This window comes from Papio anubis, chromosome 6, assembly GCF_008728515.1.
Source record: "Papio anubis isolate 15944 chromosome 6, Panubis1.0, whole genome shotgun sequence".
Classification (NCBI taxonomy): domain Eukaryota; kingdom Metazoa; phylum Chordata; class Mammalia; order Primates; family Cercopithecidae; genus Papio; species Papio anubis.
This window is the reverse complement of record NC_044981.1, coordinates 38,440,264-38,458,008: the sequence shown is the minus strand read 5'-3', so window position 1 is coordinate 38,458,008 and position 17,745 is coordinate 38,440,264. Positions and strand designations below refer to the sequence as shown.

At 41.9% G+C, this 17,745-nt stretch overlaps 1 long non-coding RNA gene across 1 annotated transcript in view; it reads right to left on the bottom strand.

The window, feature by feature from the left end:
* LOC110743066 overlaps positions 1-12,790 on the bottom strand; it is a 43,538-nt gene extending 30,748 nt beyond the window's left edge. Inside the window, exon 1 of the long non-coding RNA XR_002521541.2 lies at positions 6,151-12,790. This is a non-coding gene — a long non-coding RNA (uncharacterized LOC110743066). The remainder of the gene's footprint in view (positions 1-6,150) is intronic.
* Positions 12,791-17,745: the final 4,955 nt, after the last annotated feature.

Below are 17,745 nucleotides of genomic sequence, written 5' to 3'. Positions count from 1 at the left end.
TATCTAAACATCTGGAGGCCCATGTTAATATCCTACCCATGAATGTTAAATATATGATAGGAGCATAGACATTCCTTCAATCTGAATTTTCTATACATGGTAGAATTAAACCAGGGGTCAATTATATTACTACATATTGCTAATTGACCTTCCTCTCAAAATTGGTCCCAATAATTTCTTGCCTATGTTAAACACCCAAGGAATATTTTAAGAGGGATGACTCCTTGCACATTTCTCAGGTCCAACTAAGAAACCATCTTTTTGAGTAGGTAAGGAATTGGACGAGAGTTGAAGGTAGATGAGAAAGTTTAACCTATAAGGGTCCAGGACTATAACTTGTACAGGTGGTTGGGCCTGGGACATTAGTCAAAAAAAAACCTGTATCAAGTTTTACTGAGCCAGCAATCGCTAAGGCTTCTCCCTACTGCAACAGACTAGGAAATGCAGGTAAGAGCATTGTCCTTTCAGGGAAAAGGAGAAACAGAATTAGAAATGAGGAAAGGACATATAGGCCTAGTTTGGACTCCTTGGTAAGGGGGATGTCATCTCCTCAGATGCTATCTGCTTTAAATCCTAGAAACCTTTAGCTTTAATTCATTGATATGAGTAGAGGTACTCAGGAGTCAGTTTTTAGATGAGATACATGCATCCAGGAGTCGATTATTCTAAGCCTAGCAACACAGGATTTGATTAACAGGATCTGACATGGACCTTTCCAGCAAGGTTGGAGAGAATCTTTGGTAGGGTGTCTTTTCTAGTAGGCAAAAATTTCCTGGTTATATTTTAGGTCTTTGCCTCCCAGAAGCACTCGATGGAAAGATTTGTTCTACCAGAATGTAACTGTTACTCATAGCTTTGATTATACCATTACAATATTGAAGCATTTCATCTTCCAAATTTTGGGCCGAAAGAACTCAGGGCCAGATGCATGGGCATCCAGTAATTAACTAAAATTGTGAGAGCTTATGTAACCCAAAGAGAGTGGCCCTTAAGCTCAGAAGCACTATAGGTGGGGCTTTTGGCCAGGGGAAGTATAAGGTTTCCACAAATTGTCAACTGGATCTTAAGAGCACTATTGGTGCAATTAGTCCAGGGGATTGTATGATAAGCACAATGAAAGTGCTGCCCAATTGGCCGGATAGTACATATTTGTTTTATGGCCTGTTCTACAAAAGTTCCTTGGTAGCTCTGGAGCTGGTTAAGGGATCTCAGGGATTCTTTTCTAGTAGAACTGTAGCCACTGCTGGAGGAGGTGGCACTTCTGCAAGGGAAGGCATCAATCCAATGAGAATATACATATCAAAACTAACATCCATGTGAAGGAGGATAGCTTGATTATCTGCCAAACCTCAAATGCCCCATCATGGAGGCCAAAACTGCCAGAGGCTATGTGCACTGGCTTTCCAGGATTGAATTTAGGAGAGATGTGGCAGGCTAAGTAATAATTTTTGACCACTTTATTGATGTTACCCCACCAGTGTTTCACAAAAGTAATTACCTTTTCTGTAGCTGAATGACTTAAATTGTATACAATGTCAATAACAGGAATTTCATGAAGTCTAGCAGGATGGGCTTTTCACCTGGTCCAAACCAGAGTTCTTTATCAAACCAACAGCCATTATTTTGTTCAGTTTTGTATTATGTCCTGTGCTCAATTCTGTGCATCCTTAGTAATTCTAAGATCATCTTTTGGGAACCTTCCTAGCTGGGCCGACAGATTTGATCAGTAGGACCTTTAAGTGCAGCATTCTTTGCTGTGTTATCAGCAAGGTGATTTTTCTCTAGCTTCCACAGAACGTAGCCTCAAATGGCTTAACTCTGATAATGGCTAGAACAGATCAGAAGTAGGCACAGTTCTCCATTCTATATGGATTCTCTGGCTGGAAGAGTTCTCAAGGTCATTCACAACAGAATTAAAGGCTACTCAAGTTGTATTGCTTCTAATTCTTGTATATGCAGCCAATTATTTGGTCTCCATTGTAAGTGAGGGAAACCGTTTTGCCTCTGACATTCCAAAATCCTGAGAAAATCAAGGCATACTACTGTGTATACAAATACCAGGTTTTTCCCTTAGGAAGGAGACAGACTTGAGTGAGGACGAATAGCTCTGCCTGCTGAGCTGAAGTGGCTAAGGGCAAAGTTCTTCCACAATCTCAAGTAGTGACAGCAGAGCCTGCACAGTACCTACCAGAGTCACTTTAAAATATGAGCCATCTGTTAACCAGGACAACTCAGCCTTGTCCTGGGGACTTTCTTTTAGATCCTCCTGAGGAGTTAAAAGCTGGTCTGTCAGAGTTAAGCAGTCATGTAGTGGTCCCTCTAAAGGCGAGGGGAGAAGTCACAGGGTTAAGGTATTATAGTGTGAAATAGTAGCTTATAAAGTAAGCTGGCTGGCAGGAAGATGCTGAGTGAAGTTGAGCTTCCATGGCATGAGGAATCCCATGACTCCTCTGCTGCCTCGACTAACAGGGCTGCAGCAGGGACTGCTTAGGTGGAGAGGGTAGGGCAACAGGATCCAATTGTTGACTACTGTATCCTAGAGAACAGCGTGGGCCTCCATGCTTTGACTCCCAAATTGTTTGCTTCCTTTTCATATACAAAGAATATTTGATTATGACCTACAGTTGGAGGATTTATCAATTTCCCCTTTAAGAACTTGTTGTTCTTAATAAATAAAGGAGTTGGGCTTGGTAACTTATGAGATCAGAAGTGAAATGTTAGGAATCCAACTACCACAGCAACCAGAAGGCATAAAGACCCATGAAACTAGTGTCTGGTTTTTGGCTCAGGTAATTGCAAAATGCCTTGTCTGTTCTGGGTCTAAATGCAGGCCATTGTCTGAAGTTAAATGGCCCAAATATTTCACCTGAGTCTTTACTAGCTGTAGTTTTTTCTTTAGAAACTTTGACCTTGAACATCCTGCTTTAATGGATGATGTATACTGTCTTTTTTCACAGGATACCTGTGAGAGAGGACAAAGAAGGTCATCTACATATTGAAGTAAAATGGAGCCTTAGGGAAAAAGCTACATCCTCCAAGTCTGCCTTTTCTATTTGAGGAAAATAGAAAGGATTTTCAGTAAAACCCCAGGTAATTACTATCCAGATGATTAGCTTTCTCAGGTAAAGAGAAAAGGAATGCTGGCTGGCCTGATCCACTGGAATAGTGAGGAATGTACTACAGATTGACTAGAAAACCTGCTACCAATGAATATTGAGTCTAATAAGGTATGGATATTTGGAACCACTGGATGCCTTAGCATAATGATATGCCTTATTGCTCAGAGGTCCTGAACAAATCTCTACCCATGGTGGTTTGGTCTTTTTAATAGGTAGAATTGTGATATTATAAGAACTAGTATATAGAATGAGGCCTTGTTTCTTTCATACTTCTATAATAGGCTTAATACTCTATAATGCCATCCAATTTAGTGGGTATTGTCAAATATTATACAAAGGTTTTGACCAATCTGAGTTAATGCCAGTATCAGTGCATGATTTTGCCCGTCAAGAGATAGGTATTTGATTCAGCAGTGAAGGGGTTGCATTTATTGGTCCTCTTCTGAACAAGGAGTGACATAACAAAAGAGGAAACTTGGAGTTGATGGACTCCAAGGTTGAGTCAGTGCATCTTGTGTAATTCTAAAATTACACAATTCTAAAATCTCCCTTTTGGGGGGAAAAATATTTCTAGAAAATGTCCAAGGAAGTAGACTGAGAAGAACTAAGCAAAAAAAGGGGTAGATATTTTTGAAAGGGCCAAGAAAGAAAGGAGATGTGAGACAAAAGGGCAGACAAAGGCTTGTTAAACTATCATTTGATTCTTACTACTCAGAGGCAGGAGCTGATTGAGGCTGGGGTGTTAAGGACTGATAGTGATGTTCCAGTAACTATGAGAACAGTTAAGACCTTGGTTCCCAATTTGAAGAGTAGTTTCACCCAGATGACTAAGTGAAAACTAGGAAGACCCACCCTGCAACCCAGCCCAACCCACACTGTAAATCCTTGGAGCCCCTTGAGAGTGGTCCCAGGTGGAGGAGGCGGGCGGGTTGGGTAGAAAGGTTCTTTAGCAATCTTTCGGTGGCCTGGCCTCTCACAGTGGCACGTTCCAGGAGGTCTTCCAGTGTTGCCCAGGAGCCTCCATCTAATATTGGAGATTACTTTAAAAAATCACAAATTCTTAGTGTCCTCGAGGGTGCATCAAGCTGGTTTGCCAAACTTAATGATCAAAAGTAGGCATAGCTTTCCATTCTGTCAAGATTATCTTGACAAGCTGGGAGAGTTCTTCGCAGTGTGATTCTTAAAGAGCCCTTTCTCCTAGATGTGAGCATGAGTTGCCTCTCCCTAGTGCCTTCCTGGTACTGTGTCTGACAAGAGTCTTCCTGTGTCTGACAAGTGACTTCGTCCTGGTACTATAACTTTCACGTGACGACCTTCACACTTACTGGTTTTCTATTATGTAAAATCTGTTCACAACTTGCATATTGGGTTGTCCTTTATAGATGTTCATATCTAAATACCAGTCACTGTTTACATGGTACAAATGCTTTCCACCAGTTCACAATTTTTCCCTCTTTCTGAAACAAATTAAGTTTAATATAGTAAAAGTACTCTTTAAATGTATGCTTTCTGCATAAAATATTTCTACTTTTCCCCTTAAGGGGAAAAAGCATAATTTTTTTCTTTACTCTCATAAGTTTGTGACTAGGACAAATGTGTGTAACGAGAGATTAACAAGAGAAGCAAGTTTAACATACGCAGTGTATATCACATAGAAACCTCAGTTGAAAAGTGACTCAAGAGTGGCTTAGAGTCCTGACTAATTAAAATCTTCCGTGAACAATACATTTTAGGAGTGGCAAGACAATGAGAGGCAGCGCCAGGCTCTCCAAAGGCAGGAAGACTGGGAAGGAATAAAATGTTTTCAAATCTTGCTGGCAAAATGTGAGCTGGTGAGGAATGTCTGCAGTAAACAGACTTCCATCCTATCTTCAGGTGGGGACAGGGGAAAGGAGAGACCTTCTGACTGTGTAAATCTCTACCTGCCACCTTGTCCTAAAAGCAGGACAAAGTTCCCCATGTCTTAATTGCCTTTAGCTGAAACAATTTGTCAAAGGCATATTTTGGAAATATTTTGGCTTCACCCAAATGTAAAATAGACAAGATAGGAGAATAAGTTGACTCTACATCTAAATCTTTAATCTGGAGCTGATACACATGTTGTACATAGAAGCAGAATCATACTCGTTTCTTTCCCGTATTAATAGTGGCCTGCCCTAGACTCATTTGAGCATTCCTGTCCCTACCCTTCCTCCTACCCTTCCCTTGCTCTGCTAGGTCAAGTATTTCAGACTCGATGTTTGAGCCTACCATGGGTTCTTCATTCTGTCTTGTTATATTGATTACTACATAAGTCTTTATCTGGTAGCACATGCCTCTACCTCACTGTTCAGTGCGTTAGCTGGTTTTGTCCCTACAATTTTCCTCACATAAACTTTAGAGCCAACTTGTTAATTTCTAAGAAAAAACACTTTGGGATCATGCTAAATCTATAAGATTGGGTGTCTGTTTGTGTTTGAGGTTATAGGATCAGGGAGGTTTTAGTGTTCGTAGTTCTTCAGCCTTTCTATCTCTTCCTTCTTCCATAAACATCTTTAAGAGTTTTGGCTTACAGCAAAACTGAGCAGAAAGTAAAACCCCCTGCCTTTGCCTGTCTTCAAATACCTCTTGCCTCTTTACTCTTTTTGGGCTCCAGTAGTGCTAAATCATGAGATATCATTGTACATACTGTTCTATAGCTCATAGGTCCTGTTTTGTAGCTTTTCTCCTCTTCGTTTCAGTTTGGATTTCTATTGAACTATCTTCAAGTTTACTGATTAGCTCTCAGCTATGTCCAGTGTTCTGAGACACTTGAAGACATTTTTTTCTTTATCTCTTCTATCTCGTCCACTTTTCTAACTTTGTTTTCATTTCTGAATTCCTATCTGTGCATGTTGTCCACCATTTCTGCTATAATTTTTAATCACTTCAAGGTCCCTGCCTGATTCCAGCATCTGAGGGGATCCCTGAGTTGATCTATTATCTCTTTACAATAGGCTTTCTGTTAACTTGAGCACTGGCTATTATGAACAATATAGAATGAGATACTTACACTTGCAAGTGGGCTACCATATGTATAGGGGGTGGGGTGGTGAGTCAATCTAGTCAGATGCTGAATTGGCTCATGGATGTTTGATGCCGCTGGTACTTTCATAGATTCCAGTTTTTCCCCATGGGTCTGCTTTTTTGTCTTGTGCCTATGGTGCCAGAGGGGTTTTCCCCTTCAGTGTTCCCATCCATCTTCAGCTGGCCCTCCATGCCTATGCAGGAAGGTCTCTCCACGTTCTTTCCCTCTGTAGCAGCAGACTGTTATGCTAGTTTCCAGTGCTGGGGTTATGGTTGGGGGCAGACGGCTCCTGTTCTCTCATCCAGCGTTACTCTCAGGCTGCCCCTGTGTCAGGGCCTCTGAGGTGGCATTTCCTGAACATGGCAGCTGCACTCCATGTGGCCTTAACATCAAACATATCTTGCCCCTGTTCCCAGCAGTAGCAGCACACCTGTTGGTGGAGGAAGTGGGAAGACTAGGGGTTCCCTGCTCCTCTTCTCCCCACCAGAAGCTGAGGATTTTTATCTTCAGAGGCAGTGGAAGAGAGAACATACTTTACTCCTTACAAGTGCAAATGCGTTCTACTTCTCTCCCTTCTCCAGGAGCTGTCTGGGACTTTTTCAGTCCTTGGTGGAGTTTTCCACTCATCTTCCAGTGGTATAAGACTCTTGCTGCTGTTAAGAATCCAGGGAATGGAGAAGTCTGCCTGGCCCACCAGCAGCTAGTCCTATCCTGCGAGGCACTCTGGTGTCTGCCTGTCGTCTTCATGCGCAGCCAGTGGGGGCTGTTGGAAAAGAGCTTGAGTGCAAACTCTTCATTTTTTGAGCCCCTGATTATTCCAAACTTTAGCCACAGGCTACCTTTAAGAATTCCGTCATATCTTCCCTGACTACTACTTAGCTACCTCTGTTGCTGCCTCTCTTCCTCCTGTGTTCTGCCAAAGGTAATACCGTGCTGTGTCTGTCTTCTCAGAGGGGTTAGAATTCTTCAGAACTTAATTCACTTGGTTGCCTTGCAACCTCAGTTCTGAGGACTCAAAAGATAGAATTGCGTGGATTACCTGGCCCTTAAGGGAGGAATGTTCTCTTCATTCTACAGAATTTCTACTTTCTAAACAGAAGCAATACCTCACTCCAAAACATTCTTTCACTGAGTTTCTTTTTGACCTATGGGTTACTTTGTAAGTGGGACTCTTAATTCCCAAGTATAGGATGATTTTTTAATGACTTGCATTTCTAGCCTATTTGCATTTAATCAGAGCTCACTTTGTATAACTTGCCTCATGAAGTTTTATTTGCATCTGACCTTTTATTTTGGCAAAAGCTCCACATTTACTTGAACAGAATGTGGTATGCATTTACTGGGTGTAGTGTTCTATGTATTTGTCCATATTTATTCGTTACAGTCTTCGAATCTTCAATATGGACCTTAGGGGGAGGTATATTAGTGACCCAGTATGCTTAAGAATTTTTCACCTTAAACTACACATTTTGGTTTGTATATCTTGAGCAATATATTACACGTATCCAAACTGAACAATTTATCATTTTGAGGGAACTATCTAATTTTTTTGCCTCTATTTCATCTGACATGTTAATATAGCTATACTGTTTTGGTTTTGTTTTTCAACTTGTCATGTTTTGGATATCTTAGATAATGATTTTCTGAAGCCTGACAATATCTTAACTAGCCATTTGTTTGGAGTTATTACTTATACTTGGATTTAAGACTTAATTCCACATGGTCTACCTTTTCTTCCCCTGCCTGCCTCCTTTGATTACATTTTTGTCCCATTTTCTTTTAATAGGTTTAAATATTCTAGTAATAGTGAAATTCAGTAAACACTAATGGTATCAGTACCTTTAGCACTCTATCTAAACCTAACCTTTAAAGTTTACCTCATAAGGTTATAACATCCAGATTATCTCTAGCCAGTGGGAGTCTGCAAGTAGACAAGATTCTGGAATCGGATTACTCACGCATCAGCTATCTATGGCAGCAAGACTACAATGCAGATGTCAAATGGAGTAATAACTCCTAGCATACTGTAGTGATCATTCTTGAATTTTGGCGCATATCAGAATCACCTGAGGAACTTGATGAAAATATAAGTCACTGTTGCTTCATCCAGTCTGGGCCTCTGCTTTATTGGCATGCCAGGTGACTGCTTGGAGTCTGAGAAACTCTGTATTAAAGCATCATGATTGTGATTTCTCTCCTGTGGAGAATGAGGATGACAGAGATGGAAGAGGATGTACAATTTAGCATTTGGGAGAGAAGCAATAGAATGAGGACTGAAGTTGGTTAACTGCCAGACTAGCACTAAAGAGAACACAGAAGTCCAGGCCAGCTACTTATAAGCTGTGATACCATTTTTAAAGGAGTTCTCATCTCCTACAGCCAAAGTGCAGATGGTGCTGAAAGTTGAGTCTAGTGTATTACTAGAAAAATAGAGGCACAAGGAATATTAAATTCTCACACCTGACAAGTCTCCTTAAAGTCAGGATCTGATGTGGAAGGAATAGGGTGATAGACATCTGGGTAGATAGCTTCTAGATCCTTGAGTCCCCCAGAATCTCTTGTTTCTCTCCCCTTAAGGATAATACAGGCCTCACATGAGACACATGCGTTATCCTCTTGAGTTATGCCCCCATCTCCCTGTGGGGCTTCCAGGACAGTTGTGGCAAGTCACAGATTGACCCAACTGGGGCAATCTTCCTGCTATAGGACAGGAAGGGATTATTCACCAACAGATCTATGGGACCTAGATATTCTGAGTAGGAAGAGGAGACCTAGGAATAAGCCTTGAGGGTGCTGGAGCAGGGAAGGTAGAATATAAGGCTTTAGACAATGGATAGTTAGACATAGGGTCCCTCATGGGACTGATGGTCTAGAGAGGCTGCTAATGGGATCCCTCTTAGGCTTTCCACGTGGCTTCAGCTTCTACGACTCTGCTCCATCCATCCACTCTCTCTGGCAACCTGAACTTGGCACACAACCTGAACTGGCTATTTCTACCTATCACCTAGCCTGGGGTGGACAAGGTCACTAGCTTTGTTAAAATCTACAAAGATTCTAAGGAGAGGATACATGGAACTAGTCTTAAAATGCTGCTGGTATGGGAAACTTCACTCTTACTAGAGTAAGTGTATGGGTCAATTAAAGTCTTCACCCAAGTTAGTCTTAGTCCAGTGAGTCTCTGGGTCTACTCTGAACACTTCACTGGTCTCTGAATGCCTGAAATAGATGGATCTACTTAGTAAAGTCCTCAATTTGTTTCCTTTTCTGAAGACTAAGGGTTATAATGGTTGCAAAGACCATAAAACTGCTCTAGGGCCAAAGTCGTAAATCAGAATTAATATCACAACTGGGTTGGATGGTAGAGATTGATGTTCCTTAATAGTCTCAAAGGATGCAGAAGTAGTGGTCCCAATCAATCATATCCCTGTTCAGTTTACCTATGCAGCCCCTGCAAAAGTCAGATGGGCTCATTGTAGATGATGATGGAAGAGAACAATGAACAATAAATGATTAGATTACTATGGTATACTGCAGAGCTGAGGTGGCTGGCCTGACAACCTCTTGTCCAAAGTTGATGCATTAGTTTTAGTGCCTCTGATGCCAGCTGTCTTGAAAAATGCATGTATAACTTGAACCAATAGCCATTACTTGCTGTGAACAATAGGTACAATAAAAGGATATTCTATTAAGGTGCTGTAAACAGGAAGGACTACTCTCTATCCCTTTTGGGGAACACTTGGAACATGTGCATCAGCTTGCCACAGTTTTATGCTCTAGACTAGACTGCTACTGGCAAGAGACAAACTTTTCTACCATGGGAGACACAAGAGCTCCACACCAAACTTAGCTATGGGTGCCACAAGGTCATTTTGGACCAATAGGTAAAAGACGGATCATGGAACAAGGGCAGTTGCTCCATAACACAGCCAGGCAGTGGCTTCTATGGGATTCGCTGGACATCCCTTGGTGATCCCATGACTAACAACAATCAGGAATGTCAGTAACCATGGCCTGATAACGAGTTTGTAACCTTAGAGAGGGACTCAGACCCTCTAAGGATGAATGTATGTATTACCCCTCTTTGTAAGTACCCTAGACCACACAGTAAGGGTTTAGGGTGAATGATTTCTAATATAGGTGGTAGATAAAGAATTATAATATCAGCACTGACTTGTTGCAGGTTTTGGGCCTCCTAAAGCAGATACCCATCTAGTTTGGGGGATATGAAAAGTTTATACAATTCTCAGATTGGGTGTACATGGGCAAAGTCAAACACTGGAGCAGGCCAGAGAGCTTCAACCAACCTGAAATGGGGAAGCTGTAGTACGGGTGTTTCTCATCAATGTCCCATGCTGGGCCCAGAGGACCAAGCTTGTTTCTCCGCTTCACTCAGTTACAGAATATGGGCAGCCTCAGGAACATCACCTAGAACAAGGAGATTCTAACAAAGCTAGTGACCTTGTACATCCCAGGCTAGGTGATAGGTGGAAATAGCCATGTGTGCCAGTTCAGGTTGCCAGAGAGTAGATGTATGGAGCAGAGTTGCAGAAGCTGAAGCCACGTGGAAAGCCTAAGAAGAGTCCCATCAGCAGCCTTGGCCATGTCCTTACACTTATTGGCTTGATTTCCTGTTTGCTTATGTGGCCTACTCTCTCCTGGAACACCAAGATTGCCAGGTTATTGCTGTACTTTTAAAATCTGAGTGAGGTCACCTACTGCTTCTCCTCTGAAGTCAGTATTTGGTATTTTTGTCCATTCTGCAGCTCATCTCATTCGTTGGTATGGCCTGTGGTTTCCTATTGCTGTCTTCTCACCTGTTAGTGGTGTTCCTATTCTTGCTACCACATGTGTTCACTCCACTGCCCAGAGTTAGAATTACTAGTCCCATCTGCAGTGGGTCTTCCTGATCAGTGTGGGGGAAGGGGAATGACTGGTAGGTGGCTTGGGTACCTTGCCTAAGTAGGGACTAGGGTACATGCTTCTTCTGCCAGGAATATTCAGAATTGAGGGATAAATATCAACCCAGGTACCCTGAGGTCTGGGAAGGCTGAGATAAGCACTGAATGAACTGTAAGCCTTGTGAACCCTGAGGAGAAACCTTAAGACAGACTTATTGGAATCCCTGTACCACAAATGAGTGATTGGTTCTAGAGAATGATCATCAGTCTTCTGACCTCAGACATCCTGGTGCTATGTGTCTGAACAAGTTCACAGCATAGCAGTTCTGGATTCAGTTATGTTCTAGATTCGCCTGCCTTGAGTTGTGGCTCTGGTGGCTCTAGTATTATTTTGTACCTTTCATTCAGTCTTGGGAGAAAAGCTACTGCTTCAGCTAGTACCACAGAACAAGGGAACTGCAGGGCTTGCATGCGAAGTCTCCACTTTGCTCATGGCATTGCCCAGTAATATTCCACCCTGTAGACATGTGGCCTTTGGAGACCCTGTAAATGCTTCCCAAATGTGCGGGGGAGTTAACCTTCTCCAGGGCAGACTTTCCCAGTGAGGGAGAGGAGCTAGTGGATGAACTAACTTTTTCTGACTCATTCAGGATTATTGGAGATGACTTTGGCCTCTGTGAAGACTTCTGGGCAGACTGAGCAATCAGCTTGCTAGGAAGCAATGGCTCACTCAGGATACCCTTTCTTATTTACTATTCCTCCTTAACTGCTGCCTCTTGTTTTTGTTTGGATTCTTCACTATGCTCAAATGTCAGCAAACATGTTTTTGACTCAGGATCTATATTCTAGGACACCTGGGTTGAAATAGTCTATTAACTATACTTGCCAAAATTTAGATTTTGAAATTAATCTGAATCTTAGGAGATAAAGGAAACAATATGGGGGAACAGGCAAATGACGGATAGGAGGCAGGACTAACTTGCAGCTCCCACTTGGACAGACAGCAGCATGTGGAGACTAGCACTGTGAACTTTTGCTCCAAGACTTATCGCAGGAATATACCAGGCAAGCTGAACATATCAGAAAAATCTGAAAGAAGCAGCTTGCCACTGCAGACTGAGATAGCCGAAAAACTGTGTGCCCAAAGTGCGAGGGGAAATGTCCACCCCTGAACACAATCCTCACTGGGGAACCTGAAGGTCTAGATCATGGGAGGAGGATTTGACCTTACCTGGAGCTGAGACAAATTTAGAGACCCTAGTGAAATATAGCGGTAGAGGAAGTAGCAGGAAGAGCCCTGTGGGCACTCTCTATCCCCAGGGAAGCCATTTGACTTTGTCTCAAAGGTGTCCTTGGGGAGGGCTGCCAGTGAAATTGGGGAAAGACCACAGAGGAAGAACTTCCAGCTGAACCATGTAACATTTCGACTAAAGTTGAAATTTCCTGGACATAATTCGTGGGAGGGGGCAAGCAGGCAATACGGATATGAGCACAGAAGCTGTGGCAGGCAGGGAGGCATGAAACCTTGAAAGCCCTGCTTCCTTTCTCAGCTGGGAAGCTCATAGTCTGGGGAAAGTTCTCAGCCCTGCTCACCGGCTGCCTGGAAATAAACTCAGTGCTGTTAGCAGTGGGCATGGTGGGAGTGGGACTGGCATTTCTGGCTGTGTGGGAGCTGGGTGAGGCCTGTCACTGCTGGCTTTCCCCCACTTCCTTGGTGACCTGTATGAAGCAGCAGAGACAGCCATAATTCCCCTAGGAACATAACTTCTTTGACCTTAGAACCCCCCCACCCCCCACCCCACCCTCTGCAGCAGCAGCAGCAGCAGCAGCAGCAGCAGCAGCAAGCTTCACCCAAGGAGAGTCTGAGGTCAGACACACCTAACCCTGCCCCCACCTGATGGTCTTTCTCTACCAACCCTGGTAGCTAAAGACAAAGGACTTAATCTCTTGGATCCAAATGGGTAAAGAGGAAGTCAAACTGCCACTGTTTACCAATATGATAGTATACCTAGAAAACCCTAAAAACTCATCTAAAAAGCTCCTAAAACTAATAGATGATTTCAGTAAAGTTTCAGGATACAAAACCGATGTACATAGATCATTAGCACTGCTGTACACCAACAACCAAGCTGAGAAATCAAGATCTCAACCCCTTATACAATAGCTGCTAAAATAAAATACTTAGGAATATAGCTAACAGTGGAAGTGAAAGACCTCTGCAAGGAAAATTACAAAACACTGTTGAAAGAAATCATAGATGATGCAAATGGAAACACATTCCATGCTCATAGGTGGGTAGTCTTTATTGTGAAAATGACCGCACTGCCAAAAGCAATCTAAAATTCCTTGCAGTTCCTATCCAAATACCACCATCATCCTTCACAGAACAAGCAAAAACAATTCTAAAATTCATATGGAACCAAAAAAGCTTGCATAGCCAAAGACTAAGCAAAACAAATCTTGAGACATCACATTAACCAACTTTAAACTAGACTGTAAGGTTATAGTCACCAAAACAGTATAATACTGGTATAAAAATAAGCACACAGACCAACAGAACAGAGAACCCAGAAATAGTCAAATACTTGCAGCCAACTTAGAAAAAGTAGGGAAAGGACACCCTATCCAACAAACGGTGCTGGGAAAATTGGCAAGCCATACATAGAGGAATGAAGCTGGATCCTCATCTCATCTACAAAAATCAAGATGAATCAAAGACTTAAGACCTAAAACCACAAAAATTCTAGAAGATAACATCAGAAAAACCCCTCTAGACATTTGGTTTAGGCAAAGACTTCATGACCAAGAACCAAAAGCAAATGCAACAAAAACAAGTATGTGGCACTTAAACTAAAAAATTCCGCACAGCTAAAGAAATAATCAGCAGAGAGTAAACAAGACTACCCACAGAGTGGGAGAAAATCTTAATTTATATATCTGGCAAAGGATATAATGTCCAGAATCTACAAGGAACTCAAATCAGCAAGAAAACACAAATCCCATCAAAAAGTGGGCTTAAGGACATGAATAGCAATTCTCAAAACATTATATACAAATGATCAAACACATTAAAAATCCTCTATCGCAGGCCGGGCGCGGTGGCTCAAGCCTGTAATCCCAGCACTTTGGGAGGCCGAGATGGGCGGATCACGAGGTCAGGAGATCGAGACCATCCTGGCGAACACAGTGAAACCCCGTCTCTACTAAGAAATACAAAAAATAGCCGGGCGAGATGGCGGGCGCCTGTAGTCCCAGCTACTCGGGAGGCTGAGGCCGGAGAATGGCGTGAACCCGGGAGGCGGAGCTTGCAGTGAGCTGAGATCCGGCCACTGCACTCCAGCCTGGGTTACAGAGCGAGACTCCGTCTCAAAAAAAAAAAAAAAAAATCCTCTATCGCTAATCATCAGGGAAATGCAAATCTAAACTACAATGTGATGCCACCTTACTCCTGCATGAATGGCCATAATAATTAAAAAAAAAAAAAAAAATGGGTGCAGTGGCTCACACTTGTAATCCCAGCACTTTGGGAGGCTGAGATGGGTGGATCACCTGAGATCAGGATTTCGAGACCAGCTTGGCCAACATAGTGAAACCCCATCTCAACCAAAAATATGAAAATTAGCTGCGCATGGTGGCAGTTGCCTATAGTCCCAGCTATTTGGGAGGCTGAGATGGGTGGATCACCTGAGATCAGGATTTCGAGACCAGCTTGGCCAACATGGTGAAACCCCATCTCAACCAAAAATATGAAAATTAGCTGCGCATGGTGGCAGTTGCCTATAGTCCCAGCTGTTTGGGAGGCTGAGGCAGGAGAATCGCTTGAACCCAGGAGGTGGAGTTTGCAGTGACCCGAGATCATGCCACTGCACTGCAGCCTGGGTGACAGAGTGAGACTCTCAAAAAATAAAAAATGGTGGTATGGATAGTGGTGAAAAGGGAACACTTCTACATTGCTGGTGGGAATGTAGACTAGTACACCCACTGTGCAAAACAGTGTGGAGATTCCTTAAAGAACTAAAAAGATTTATCATTTGATCCAGAAATCCCACTACTGGGTATCTACCCAGAGGAAAACTCATTATACAAAAAAACTTGCACATGCATGTTCATAACAGCACAATTCATGATTTCAAAAGTATAAAACCAGCCCAAATGCACATCAATAAGTGGATAAAGAAAATGTAGTGTACATATACACCACCGGATACTACTCAGCCATAAAAAGGAATGAAATAATGGCAACTACAGCAACCTGGATGCAATTGGAGGCCATTATTCTAAGTGAAGTAACTCAGGAATGGAAAACCAAATATGTTCCCACTCACAAGTGGGAGCTTAAGCTATGAGGATGCAAAGGCATAAGAATGATACCGTGGACTTTGGGCACTAGGGAAGGGTGGGAGGGGCATGAAGGATAAGACTCCATGCTGAGTTCAGTGTACACTGCTCAAGGGAAATGGGTGCCCCAAAATCTCAAATCACTAAATTGCCTACCCATTTAATACCACTTGTTCACCATAAACCTGTTGAAATCATTTTAAAAAGATAAACATGACAAACTATACCCTGGAAACAACAAAATCTGCAATAGTTAGATTTTCTAACCATTTACAGAGCAGATGACCACGTTTCAAGGAACTGAGTTAAAATAAACTTATGGGGGTTGAATTTTTGGATCCTGATTCAAAAGTAGGGGTTCCAAAGGTAGTAAAACCCCATTTTTTAAAAACCAAAACAACTCAATTATTTAAACACAGGTGTTTGCTTATTCAAATGTGCTTTGAATATTTTCCATAAGAAAATTAACAGACCAAAGAAATAATTGGATGAACAAAATCAGATGGGGCAGTACTTGGGGTCTTACAGTATATCCTTAGGAAGATCCAAAGAGTCCAGTGGTTGGGAGAAATACACGAAACTGGTAAGTAGTTAAGAGGTGACCTGTGGAATATTAGAGAAAATGGTCATTTCAAGAGACTCCAAGGTCCACAGAAGTATCATCAGATGATGATACTTATTAAAATAAGGGGCAAGATGAAGGGAAGAAAGTTAATTATGTGTTGGAGCTTGAGATCCCAACAGTGGGAAGTAGATACTGGCAATTAGAGGCTGCATAGAAATGTAAAGATAGGGCATATGTAGGTAAGGAGGCATATAAAGTGGTTCATGATTGAGATGACCCCAGTCTTCAGACCCTGCTTTGTAGGAAAGTGAGGCTGAGGCTAGCATGCGGGTAGTCTATTAGGAACACAGCAAGAGTGAGGGAGCAAGAAGTAAGGAAAGAAAAAGGTGCTTTATTGAGTTAGTCTCCACTGTGACAACTGCCTGCCTCATCCCACAGAAACTCCAGGAAAGGTCTCAAAGCTATGCAACAGGAAGAAAAGAAGCATTTACCCAGAGGCTTTATTGCCCCCTGGATCAAGTGTTTTCAAGTGTGACTCCTTGGGCTTTCTGGTTTATACACGGGAGTGCAGCGCAGGTTTCCATGGTCATCTATGCAGCAATGTCAGAAGATCCAGGAGAATGTGCCGCATGGGGAAGAGATTGGATTTCTCCTGGGTGAAACTGGTCCCAGCATGGCTCAAAGGAAAGGTTAGGTCAAAGGGTTTGTTTGAAGTAGTACTGAAATGTTTCCAATACATTTGAGGGGAATATAGAAAATACAGTTGAGCCCCGGGGGAACAAGTTGCCACAAGCCTCAAAGGAGAAAAGAGCTCTCAGAAAGGAAGGATTTGAAAACAAACATAGCAAAAATCAAGAGGTCAATTGTGACCAATAGATTTGAGAAGTCACTAGATAGTCAGGTCCCTAGGATGAGAAAAACAAGTTTGCAAAATACTAAGTAGTAAATGAATTGTGATCTGGGTAGACCAGTGACATTAGTATTTGTATACTTCTGCCACATGTATATATACAACATTGCAATATGTCAAACATTCTCAAACAAATGTCACAAAATACTTAATGTTTGCAAACCTTTTTCTTCACTAATCTTAGTGCTGTGAATAAAAATGCTGTTCTAAAGTTTAACATCCTGTGAAACAGCATTTTTGAAGATCAACTAAGTTTGTTTTGATTCTTGGTCTTAAGGGTTGTCATAGCTGAGAAGTATTTTGTGAAGATTGGTAGCTCCAGATGAAAAAACTACACCACTGGCTGTTCTTATTAAATCATGAAACTCAATATGTAGTACCATGTTAATACTGAAAACTGAGACTCTTCTGAAATTCCCGTGGTGCCACTGTTGTTGCAAACTAATTAGACGGTGTTGCACTTCTATGCTTTTAACCAATTAGTCCAAAACCACCTGAAATTTTGAAAGCCACTTTCTAACCTGTTTAAAACATCTAGATGTTAACATGCAGACATGAGACTCTTCAGACACTGTTCTCCAGAACACAACTACAACATTGGAAACATTTGAAAATCTGCTTTTATAATCTCTCTGTAGCATGAATTTCTTCTCAAAGCAGTTTTCTTTTTTTCTTTTTTTTTTTTTTTTTTTTTTTTTGCTTTAATTTTACTTTGCTTTTATCTTGAAGGGAAAGATTTCTCCGAGGGTATCCCATTGTGTTAAGGTTAGCAAATATGGAACATTTGACTTGATAAATGCTTAACTTAATCTTAATTTCAAGATAGGCTATAATGAAAAATTCTCATACCACAGATATTCATTCTAATT